Genomic DNA, 12,746 nt, shown 5'->3' with positions numbered 1-12,746 from the left:
ATTTGAGTAAATACCAATTGCTGGGTTGTATGATAAGAATGTGTTTAGTTTTATAAGAAACTGCTCAACTGTCTTCCAAAATGCCTACAATATTCTCACCAGCAATAAGTGAGAGTTCTTGCTGCTCCATATTCTTGCTGGAAATAAGAGCTTGGAGTTGCAAAGGAAATGAGCACTCAGACAAAATATTTCTCAGCAAGGCAAATTTACCCGTGCAGAAGGGTGCTGCTCTCACTTCTGGCTGCTTCAAGAGCACACTGAACAAAGGAGGGAGGGGGTTTTTTATCCCTAACACAGTTAGTTCCTGATTCTGTGTCCTGTCCCATTGGCTGGAGTTGGATCGCACAATCTAAGCTAACCCAATTGGCTACTGTTTCAAATTAAATATGGCTAATTAGGTGAGAAGGGAGAGGATGTGCATTACGGTATGAGGCATGTTCAGACATGTCAGGGTGCAGCAAAGGTGGGAAGGGTAGCTTCGGTGGGTGGAGCAGTTTACAGAATGGGTAGCTTAGGAGAATGGGCAAGGAAGTTGATCTCAAGAATAAAGAACAAGAAAGTTAAACCTTTGAAGAGAAACTTACTATATCTGACAATTTCCCCTTCTTGATTTTTATAATTTTTCCTCTTCAAACCTTTTTAACATGTCTTGACTCTGTTGTTCAGCTTGGTTTTCTAAAAGTAGGAGCTTACCTGAATAAGGTGGGGGAAAATTGAGGAAGGTTTTGGTGAGAGCTGTCTCAATAAGCTTTTGTATCAATCCTTGGACAATAGGGTATGATACAGCATCCTACAAGAATAAGCATACTTATTACTATTGCAAGGGAAGTGAAGGTTGAGGACATAAATCCTTTCCATTTGCTGAATCATTTCTTCATTAAATTAGTGAGGGGATCGTTTATTCCTGAACTTTTAGCTATCTCATTGGGTAAAGCAGTAGTGTTGTACTTTTATACCTAATAATACTGCTCCTGAAGGAACCATAACTAAGACCTTGTAGCACCTTTGTTATGGTTCCTTCAGGAGCAGTGTTATTAGGTATAAAAGTACAGCATTGGGTTCTAATCATTACACAAACTCCACCTTTCTCTGTTAGAATAATGTCTAATGCTATTCTATTTTCCTAGGCCATTTGACTGGTGGATCCCAATTGTTCAGCTCTCCTTTTAGTAGCATTGCTAGTATAATTAACAAATTGTTGCTGGTTGTAATAGATGTAATTCATCTAATCTACATTTTTATTTATAGCTGACCACTAGAACAATATGGACTTGAACCCTTCAGCTATCTGATTTTGGGCCTTAAATTCATCTGACACTCCTTTTGGGACTCCAGTGGCATCTATATAAATATGAGGGTCAAAGGACCTATGAAGAGCATCTCTTGTGTCCAGTAATAGTCCACCACAATACCACCATACATCTGCTCGGAGATGGATCAGGGCAGACTGATTGGGCAGCTCTCAGAATGGCCTAAGCTCACTGCATCCCTTTAGGTCTCTAAGAAATGCTGTTTTCCCCTTGCGGTAAGAGACATGAGATAAAATTGGCATCAGGAGATGGAAGCCTGATGGCCCTTGTGGGCTGACCCACAGGGTGCTGGACTTCAGGGACTAGCAGAGAGAGAGCACAGCATAATTCATTACCCCAGGCTGTCGGGTGTTGGAAGAGAGCTACCATACAGTTCATACATGGTTGGCTGGAGGACTATCTGAATGGAAAGGGGACAGTCTGGGCCTGTGGCCTGCTGTGCATACAAGCATAAGAATCACTTTTGTTTAGAGTGCAGATGGAATGTTTAATCCATTCCAACCAGTCATTTGCATGTTTGTATCCCATCTTTAGAGCTATAGTCTGCTTTAAATCTTTTACCTCTACAACCATTACCTTAGTTGGGTCATTATAGAGATGGGAGGAGAACAGTGGGCCCTATATGTTTGTGGAGACCATTGGGTTCCATACGTCGCTGGGTCTGGATTTCTTTATTGAAATAGCCTGTAGTCTAGCCAACCTCAGAGAGAAGATTCCTATGGTATCCCTTCCTGTAACATCTGCTCCTAACCCATACCATTTAATATGGAGGTTTCTCAGGCCATTGTTTGGGGATTATCTATAATTAGCAATAGGGGGTTACACTGCAATGCCTTACAATTTGGTGGGGTGGGACCATGAATAAGTTGGAGCTTCTGTTTTAATCCTCACAACTAATTTAAAGAAGGGGGCCTGCTGTCCACCCTCCATATTGGGTAGTCCACCAACCATCCATCCAGTCACCACAGGAACTTTTTAAGTCTCCATACTTATACTTGGTTGACTCAGTATGGTATGGACATAGATACTTACTACATTTGATGGCTGCCTTTGAGCTCATTCATCTCCACATGAGATGACTGAACAAGCTTCAAATTGAAGGTTAAGGGATGGTTAGTTTGAATCACATTGATGACGAGGTGACCTTCTGTTGGAAAGAAGAGGGAAAATAAACAAGTGATTATTAAGCCCTTTTAGAGTTAATATGGTGGGGGTGGGCCCTGGGGTGACAGCCCATTTTTCTCTGGCTGTGGAAGTCACTCCTTTCATCTGCCTATGGTGTGTCCATCCCCTTTCAGCATGTGGACAGCAGTCTTTGTAGTCAGAAGCACTAGATAGGGTCCTTCCCAAGCTGGTTTGAGTTTTCCTTCTTTCCAGCTTTTGATGAGAACATGATCTCATCAAAACCTTCCCAGGTTGATGCTGGTACACTGGGAACTCCAGGAGTGGCGTCTGTGCTAAAAGGTCTTTAGTTTTGAGGGAAGAGAAAGTGAAAGACCAAGTATATAGTTTTTGAGAAACTGATCTTTTGTTTCAAACGTAGGAACGTCAGCAGTGGAGTATAAATAAGGCAACTCACATAGTATTTCATAAGGGGATAAGCCAACATCTTTCCAAGGGGCAGTTTGGATTCTTAATAAGGCAGTAGGAAGACATCTAGTCCATGGTAATCAAGTGTCTAAAACTAATTTGGTTGGGTGGCTTTTTAGAGTTTGGTTCATTCTTTCCACTCTTCCTAATGAAAGTGGGTGCCAGGGTGTATAGTATTCCCATTTTATCTCTAATACTTGGTCTAGCCTTTTAATGACAAGTGCAGTAAAATGGGTCCTATGGTCTGAATCAATGTCTTCTATCAGTCTATAATAATAATTCTTTTTAAAATGTTTATTATAAATTTATTATACCCAAACCTGGGTATAATATTTTCTATTAATACTTTAGGTAGATTATTAGCAGTTGCACTTGAAAAAGGAATAGCCTCCACCCAGTGAGCAAGGTGATCTGCTATCACCAGTGGGTACCTTAGGTGGCCTATTGGGGGCATTTCAGTGTAGTCAATTTGGACATTTTGGAACGGCTGTGATCCTGGGCTTCTTCCCCCAAGAGATGGTGTTATTAAGGTTTGCTTATTAGTTTTCTTACATATTAGGCAACTATCTGTAACTCGTTTTGCCAGAGTATAAATTCCTATACATCCATAGACTCTGAGAACTATATCACACTTAGCTGAGGTCCCCGATGAATTCCCTAATGTAGTTGAGATTGGGGACAACAGGGTGGGTAGTCTGAACTGTTTGGTTAATAGCTCAGCATTCTTGCACTAGCTGGTATGTCCTGTCTTATTTCCTTACAGGCAATATTGGGATATCATAAGGTGACATACAGGGTTCAAGGAGTCCATGGACCAGGCTTTAATGATAGGGTTTAAACCTTCTCTGACTTTTAAGGGAAGAGAGTATTGTTCCTTTTTCACTATTTCTCTGGGGATTTTCAGTTTAACACGAATTGATTCCCTTCCTTTGACCAAACGTCAAGATGGCTATAATTTTCCTCTGAGATAGCCAGTAGGTTTAGGGAGGTAAGGAATTGTCCTTGATTAACAGACAGGCCTATGCCTAACGTTAACATTAAATCCCTTCCTAATAAATTAGTTCCTGCTTCAGGAATTAGCAAGAACTTGGTAGTAACTGACCTATTTTGATATTTGACTTGGGTTTCCTCTAGAATTTTTGCTTCAAATCCTTCCCCTCTAACTCCTGAGACTGTAAGATCCTTTGCTGAGCGGGCTCTCCTGATGGGAGAAAGCATACGGAAGAGCGAGCTGCTCCGGAGTCAACTAAGAAAGTGACTATTTTTTTTGATCTGGGTCCCACCGTTAAATTTATCAAGGGCTCTTGGTGGGATTCAAGATGGAAGATGTAAAGCTTCTGACCCCCCTATTCTTCGAATGTCATGAGTGGAAGAATTTCTTTCTCCCCCAACTAGGGGCATTCCCTCTTAAAATGTCCTGGTTTTCCACTCTTAAAACGTCTGTTCTGTCTTCCCTCCCTTCCTGTTTGAGGTTCCCTGGTCTCGCCTCCCTATGTCCCTTATATGGCCTGGCATGTGGGAATTTAAATTCTTTATAAATTTTGGTGTGAGGTCCCGGGTAATGGGGAGTAGTGTCAGTGGGCCTTGTCCTTTGGGGTACTCTGTTGGAAGATGGAGAATACAATTTTTGCTTTTTGTTTCTGCCTTTCTTCATCTCTTTTCATATATACTTTTTGAGCTTCCCTCAAAAGCTCTTCTATGGTTCGATCTTTCCACTTTTCTATCTTTTGTAATTTCTTGACAATTATCTGGCCAAATGTTTGTAACAAAATATAGCTTTAGCATTCCTTGCCCAAGAAGGTCTTCTAAATTTAGGCCTGCATACTTCCTTATTTGTTTTTTCAGCTCTCTAAGAATTCCATAGGCCCTTCATCCTTTCTCTGTTGTATATTGAATGCTTGGGTAATGTTTTGGGTTTGGGGTTACTGCCTCCTGAATTCCTTTAATTACCATTTCCCTGAGATCTCTCATATTGTCTCAGTAAGCAACGTGGTTTTTGTTGTATTGAGGGTCTTGGGCTGGAAATTTTTGGTCCGCTGCAGAAACATTTTGGCCAGGAGGATGTTCACATTCCCAGACTACCATAGGCAATGTACTAAAATATTTAACAATGGATCCTGATAGCTGCAACTTATTTTCAAATGATTCAGAAAAAAAGGAAATTTATGCATATATATGCACAAATGCTTGGTGGTAAAAGACTTTGGTGTTTTTATTTTTCTTTCTAACATTAATTTTTCACTAAATGATGTTCTGTGAATTTTGCTTCTTGCTTTTTTCTGTAGGATACATGTTTGTTTATGATCTCCTCATTTTAACCTTTTTTCTTTCATCTGCCTCATTTTATTAGCATGAGGTACTTGGGACTATTTCTTGAATTTAATTCTATAATCTTTTCTTTTTTGAGACAGAGTCTCGCTGTCACCCAGGCTGGAGTATAGTGGCATGATCTTGGCTTTCTATAGCCTCTACCTTCCAGGTCAAGCAATTCTTCTGCCTCAGCCTCCTGAGTAGCTGGGATTATAGACATGTGCTACCATGCCTGACAAATATTTGTATTTTTAGTAGAGATGGGATTTTGCTGTGTTGGGCAAGCTGGACTTGAACTCCTGACCTCAGGTAATCTGCCCACCTTGGCCTCCCAAAGTGCTGAGATTACAGGAATGAGCCACCATGTCTGGCCTTGTTTATTTCTTTACACACACAAACACATATATATACCATATATATATTTATATAAATATATATGCATACATACACACACACATATATATATACACACATACCTTTTCCTCCTGTAAAATTGGATCTTATTGTATGTAACATTGTGCATTTGCCTTATATCACTTTTTCTTGTATTGTGAAATATTTTTTAAATGAAATGTGTTTTTGATGGTTTCATGATATGATAGTACAAATATACTATCATTTATTCAATGATCCTTTACCTTAGCAGTGTTAAGCCTGTTGGTCTAATATGCAACAATTAAGGTCCAGTTAAAATATTTTACATTAATAAGCTAATATAACATAAATCACTTTAGTGAAAGTACGTTATTATAAATGTGCTTTATTACCCTTTCAGTGAATTTACCTTACGATTAATGAGTTAGATTTTAGTGGGAATGTATTTATATATTGCAAAGATATTATTCAGCTTGCACTGCCATAATGTAGTACCCTAGAATGAGTGGCTTAAGCAATAAGAATTTATTTCTTGCAGTCTGGAAGCTGGGAAGTCCAAGATCAAGGTAACAGCCAATTCAGTTCCATAGTGAATGCTCTCTTCCTGGCTTGCACGTGGCCACTTTCTTGATGTGTCCTCACAAAGCAGAGAGAGAGTGGAAGCAGGATCTCTTGTGTCTCTTCATATAATGGTCCCAATCCCAGAATGAGGGCTCCACTCTGATGGTCTCATCTAAACCTAATTATCTCCCAAAAGCCCATCTCCAAATATCCATATTGGGGAGTTAGGGCTTCAACGTAAGAATTATTGAGGAAGGGAATTTGGTCCAGAGCAGGCATAAATGAGGACTATTTCAGAAACTCTTATTTTTACCTAAGTATTATTTTAAACCTAGGTTCTAGACTTGTTCTCATTTTACCCGTGGGAAAGATTATCTGAAAGTCTTCATAGGAAAAGTAAAAATTACTATTGCTTATTCATCATGAAATATGTAGATAAATTACACATTATTAGCATAAAATGGAACTATGAAATTGCTGAAATGATTCATATACTATTCCATTCCATGAATGTTTATAGTTCCATAAAAACTGCAAATGTCTCCTGTCTTTTAAAGTACTTTATGAAAAGAGACTTTAAGACACTTTTCTTTTTCTGTTTGAAAAATAATAGCCAATTTTATAGTGATTATGATTATTTACTAAAGTTCCTTTTAAAGTTCCTCCCCTTAATAAATAATACAACTAGTAAGGAAGTCTTACCATGTTTTAGTGCCTTACATATATTTTTAAAAATAGTTACATAACATCAGTTTTTAAAATTTCAGTGATAGATTGATCTTATAATAATGGTGCTACTTAGATAAGTAAGATCTTCATTTAATATTTAAGAAACTCGAACTTGAAGAAATTAAGTGATTTAACCTAGGGTTAAACATTCAATTTAGGACAGTCCTTCTACTTTGTTATATATTCTGTGTGTTCAAAGAGCATAGGGGATTTTTATATTACCTTGATCTGAAAAATAGTGATCAGAGAAAGATACTAATAAATAGTTACCTTTTAATTACATAGAAAAAGGAACAATTGGAGGATACTATATCCAGTTAAGCTCAACTTGAAAATTCATATGTAGAATTCTTACTTAAAATAATATAATTTGGCCAGGAGCAGTTGCTCAAGCCTGTAATCCCAGCACTTTGGGAGGCCGAGGTAGGCAGATCACAAGATAAGGAGTTAAGAGACCAGCCTGATCACCATGGTGAAACGCCATCTCTACTAAAAATACAAAAATTAGCTGGGTGTGTTGGTACATACCTGTAATACCAGCTACTCAGGAGGTTAAGGCAGGAGAATCACTTGAACCCAGGAGGCAGACGGTTGCAGTGAGCCATGATCACACTCCTGCACCCCAGCCTGGACAACAGAGCGAGACTCCATCTCAAAACAACAACAACAAAATATATATATATATATATAAATTAGTAGTGATATTGTTTCAAAATATCACTAATGAAAGCAGTATTAATTTGTAATTTTGTTTGGCTTCATTTTGTTATTTCTTAAGTTTTTAGAAACTTTTTGCTTTCCCTGGAAAATACTAATACATGGTCAGTATGAATATATATTCTTTTATAAAATATGCCTCCAGAATCACTTAATTGGTTTTCTGTGAGGTAGTGGAAAGAACCCTGTGCTATTTAATAGGGAATAAAACAAGCTAGTGCAAATTTAGATCTTTTATTATTTTTTATTTGTGGCTACCAATTTTGGCTGATAAGATGGCTTATCTTTGTATAGATTAGGACAAGAGTCGGTAATAAGATATTTTTCACAGCTACTCAACTTTGCTGTTATAGTGGGAAAGCAGCCGTAGGCAATAGATAAACAAGTAGACATAACTGTGCTCCAATAATACTTTATTAATACAAAGGCAAGCAGCAGCCATATTTGGCCTACAGGTTGTAGTTTGCTGACTCCTGGATGAGAATATCAAGTGAAATAAAGCTCCTCACTATAATTTAAAAAATTATTTGTCATATGTTTTGTTTACTTAAATACTCTTCTAACTGAATGCTTTAATTCCTACATTTGTCTTTTTAAATTTCACCTTTTTTATTCACCTTTTTCAGTGCTACAGTGCTGTTATATCTTCAGCTTCTTTTTTAGGCTCTCTAGTATCCTCATGTCTTTCCCACCTTATCAAGATTCCCCCAGATTTAATTACATATTTATGGACATTCAGGAGTAAGTGAGGTAAGGCAATGGAGGTTCTAGATATAAAGAAAAGATAGAGTCTCATGGATTTGGATGGTCATGGAAGACTCATTAAAGGCAGCAGGACTGGAACTGACTTATCAAAGCCTCGAGGGAAATTAAATATTAGAAAAAAGAGAAGAGTATTTCAATAAATTGTCGGCAAGGGGAAACTCGCATGTTTTCTCCTTCCCTTGTTTCATCCCCAAAATAAGAATTCCACCAGGGATGGATTCTTTCCAAGATCATTTTCTGTAGTAGAATGCTAACAATGTGACTTAATTCTCTCTTTGGATTTTACCTCTTTGAATTCTTTTTTCCTTCCCTGTGGCTAAGACTGACCAGCCCTGGAAAGGCCCAAAGCCTGTGGCCTATACCAGCTTTGCTCTAGGCACTCTAGCAAATGGACTTCTCTCTGGCTGGTTGGCTTGCTTTTCCTTAGTGTCCCTATTTGAGGTAGGAAAAAGAAGTGTTTTTCCTACCCTTACACTGGATGTAACACTTAACACCTAACCTCTGGTCACCAAAATGTATGTGAGTTTTCTCCCCCCCAACAACCAGTTCTCTAGTGGACACCAAATGAGTATAATATAATTCAGTTCATTTCTCATACTATCTACCTGAAGATAGCATCAGATCCCATAGGTTAAAGCCTCAATGCCACAAGACCCCTCGTTCAGATGCCAACCGCAAGTTCTTCTGGCAAACTTACACAAACGGGTTTCACACTACCCTACCTTGGGTTGGATTAATTTGCTAGAATGACTCTCAGAAACACGTTTCTCAGGGAAACACATTTAACCCCATTTATTATTAAGGATATTATAAAGGGTACAGAAAAACAGTTAGATGGAAGAGATGCATAGGGCAGGGTCTGTGGGAAGGGATGTGGAGTTTCTTTGCCCTTTCCAGGCATGCCACCCTCCCAGCACCTCCATGTGTCCAGAAGTCTGGAAACTTTCCTTTGGTGTTTTTTTGAAGGCTTTACTATGTAGGCATGGTTGATTAAATCATTGGTTGTTGGTGATCAACTAAACCCTTAGACCTTATCTCCTCCCTAGAGGTCCCTGTGTGGGGCTGGAAGTTCCAACTCTACAGTCATATGGTGGGTTTTCCTGGCAGCCAGCCCCCATCCTGAGGCCATCCAAGAGCCCACCAGGAGTCACGTATAGAACAAAAGATGCTCCTATCACCCAAGAAATTCCAAGGGATTTAGGAGCTCTGCTGTTAGAGAACTGAACTGGAGTTTGCTCCCCTGGCACAGTGAAAGCACATATCAAGGTTTTTGCAGGCAGAAAGTTGTCTATTGCAGAGTGGGGACTAGCCAGCTAAATGCTCAAATCTGGCTTCCCTGATGACTTACAGGCAAGGATTTTTAAAGGCAGGGCTTAATTTCAAGAAAGCAGAAGCTATAGGCAAAATTATATATCAATACAAGGAAGTTACACATTGGCTTAAGCTTAAAAGGGCAGGACATTTGAAGTCAAGGGCAGTCACAGGTGGTGGGTAGATTCAGAACTCTTCGGATTTGCTGTTGATTAAGGAAGGGAAGCTTTGTTTAAAAATTTTATGTTCAGTAGAAAAATGTTAACTTGCTAGAGAGAATGACTTTCTCTAAGCCCCTCAGGAAGAAACTTATTAATAAAACAAAGGGTAATAGCTAAAGTTTAGTCTTCATTTCCCCTAAGTTTATGTGCCAGCATATCTATTCAGTGGGGTTTCAAGCCTCTAAAAGACAACTCAAGGATGTATGTCAGTATATAATCTTTAGTTTCTATAGGAAAAGCAAACATCTCTGGAGCTTTAACTTCCTTGGCTGTTGTTCTTAGGATACTGTTACCTTCTCATTTAACAAGTTACTGAATTACCTCTGGGGCTAGTTAGATGCCTGGATTTTTTCTTAAAGGAACTTTGGGATTTTCCTTTTTTTCCATGTTTGGGAGTTTGCAGGTCTCTGAAAGGAGAGATGGGGTTCCTGCTATGTTTCACGATGACCAGTGATCCTATTGCACAGGAAATTATAAAAGTCTTAGGAGCTCTATGTCAGGAATTGAGACCAAATATATATTTCTTATGTAAACCAAAAAGTATATGAGACAGGTCCCAATCAATTTAGAGGTTTGTTTTGCCAAACTTAAGGACCATGACCAGTGACACAGCCTCAGGGAGTCTTGAGAACCTGTGCCCAAGGTGGTTTGGTTACAACCTGGTTTTATATAGGTAGGGAAACAGAAGTTACAGGTAAATACATAATCAATATGTGTAAGGTTCAGTCTGGAAAGTGAGACATCTCTAGGTGGGTGTAAGGGAGGTTTTAGGTCATAGGTGGATTGAAAGATTTCCTGATTGGGAATTCCTTGAAAGAGGTAAGCCCTGACTAAGAAGTTGAATTCAGCATAAAGAAGTGCTTGAGTTTAGATTAGGGGGTTGTGGAAGCCAAGGTTCTTGTCATGTAGATGAAGCCTCCTGGTAGCAAGCTTCAGAGAGAATAGATGATAAATGTCTCTTATCAGACCTTAAAAGGTAGCACTCTCTGGAGAAGACCTAGTATGGGGAAGGAAATTCTCTACAGAATGCAAATTTCTGTAGAGACCCATTTCAGAACATGAAATGTCAAAGAACTAAATTTTATGGTAAAATACGTTGATTTTCTTCAGGGCCTGCAATAAAATACAAACTCCGGCCTGACTCTTGGTATAGCATTACATGTTATACCAGAGTCAGGTAGGAATTTGGTATTTTATTGCTACAAAGAGTCAGTTTTGTCAGTCTTATGATCTCTGTTTTAGTGTTAATTTTGCCCAGTTGTGTCTAAACTCTGAAGTGTGGAGTGCAGAAGCTCATCATGTCCAATGCATAGTGAGGCAGGTCTGATCCCTCTCTTCCAGTCATGGCCTAAACTAGTTTTTGAAATTTGTTTGGAGTCCACTTGGCTAAGAGGAGGGTCCATTCAGTTGGTTGGGGGGCTTAGAATTTTATTTTTAGTACCCTTATTATGTCACAGATCCTTTCAGTCCTTTATGGCCATTTGACTTGATGAGCAGATATGACCCAAGGGGATAGGAATAGGAAGCCACTCAGCTTTCTTGGCTTATAAGCTACCTTTAGGTATAAATGTGTAAATGAAGGAGTCCTCCTTGGGATCTATATTAGCTTACTGGGGACATAATTTGGAATTTGAAATTAGGGTTCTTAAACAGAATGTGAGTAAGTACTTCTATTCACATATTTTCCTGTGGACTTTGCAAAAAGGGATAGCCATGGCAAGACAGATGGGTTCCTGCCATCTCTCAATCTTTTTACCTTTGGTATGATGGCAGACCAAGCGAGTATATGGACAAGGCCACTGGATCTGGAAGACACCGCCCTGTGTGGAGAGAGTGACACCCCTGTAGTGAGGTAGGCTTCTTGTTTCTTGTGCAAGTGCAACTGCAGTCCTAGACCGTAACAGCCTATCTTTAGCAAGTAGGATCTGGAGTTGCTGTGGTATTTGGAGAGCCAGCCAGTCTGCCACAGTTGCCTTAGGCTGCATGATAATATCTCTATGACAAATGGCTATACTTTTCAATCATAACTGCAGTTTCTGGTGTCTCATGCTGGAATTCATTTCTAAAGCCAGAGTAGTATCACATTACAGTGAACAAATCTCCAGACACTGATTTTTAGCTTCTGGATTTTTTGATTGTATAATGTTTACTTCTTTTTGCTTCAGGGGAAAGAAAGTGGGCACATCTCTTAGACTTAAATAACAGTCATGAATATTTTACCATGTTACCACAGTGGTAAGATGGAGGGAATCCCAGGAACAGAGGAAAAGAAGGAGTGTTACTATACAGGGAGTATGTTGTCATTTGAAATTAAGGTTGGGACATCTCAGTGAAATCATTAAAACAGAGAAACTAAAATGAAAATAAAGACTCGTACTTAAAACACTGGCTTAAGGAGTTGGGCTTGCTTGGAGGCAGAGAGAAAATTAGCCAGTGAGTAAAACTATAGCATTTGAAATATGAAGAGAAAAAGAACAAATTGGGCTTTATAAAGAGATCTCTAGAAACTTAAGGAGAGAAAAGGATCAGCTTTAAAAGCAAACCATAGGGGAATTGGAAAAGGAAAGTTTAAAATTTAAAATATTTGAACAGGCCATTAAAAAGACAAGAGGCTTTTGGGAAAACTTAGGGCCTAGGTCTTCTCCTCATGTAAAAAGCCCCTCATACCTCTAGGACACCAATATAGTGCAGAGTCTTACTATGAGACTTTTTCTCCTGAACCTCCCTTCACAGTCTCCAGTAAGCTTGATTGGGACATACGGAGAACTCCTTTCTCTTAGGCCAAGCGCCTCCTTTGTCCATTTTCTCTTCACTGTTTCATTTGTAGAAAAACAGTCTTAAATTTGAATCCTTTAAA

At 39.0% G+C, this 12,746-nt stretch overlaps 1 protein-coding gene across 28 annotated transcripts in view; it reads left to right on the top strand.

Moving 5' to 3' along the window:
* Positions 1 to 12,746, top strand: part of FAM184A (family with sequence similarity 184 member A) — a 119,813-nt gene that overhangs the window by 38,507 nt on the left and 68,560 nt on the right. The window lies entirely within an intron of this gene.

This window comes from Callithrix jacchus, chromosome 4 (genome assembly GCF_049354715.1).
Source record: "Callithrix jacchus isolate 240 chromosome 4, calJac240_pri, whole genome shotgun sequence".
Classification (NCBI taxonomy): Eukaryota; Metazoa; Chordata; class Mammalia; order Primates; family Cebidae; genus Callithrix; species Callithrix jacchus.
This window is presented reverse-complemented; position numbering and strand designations above follow the sequence as displayed.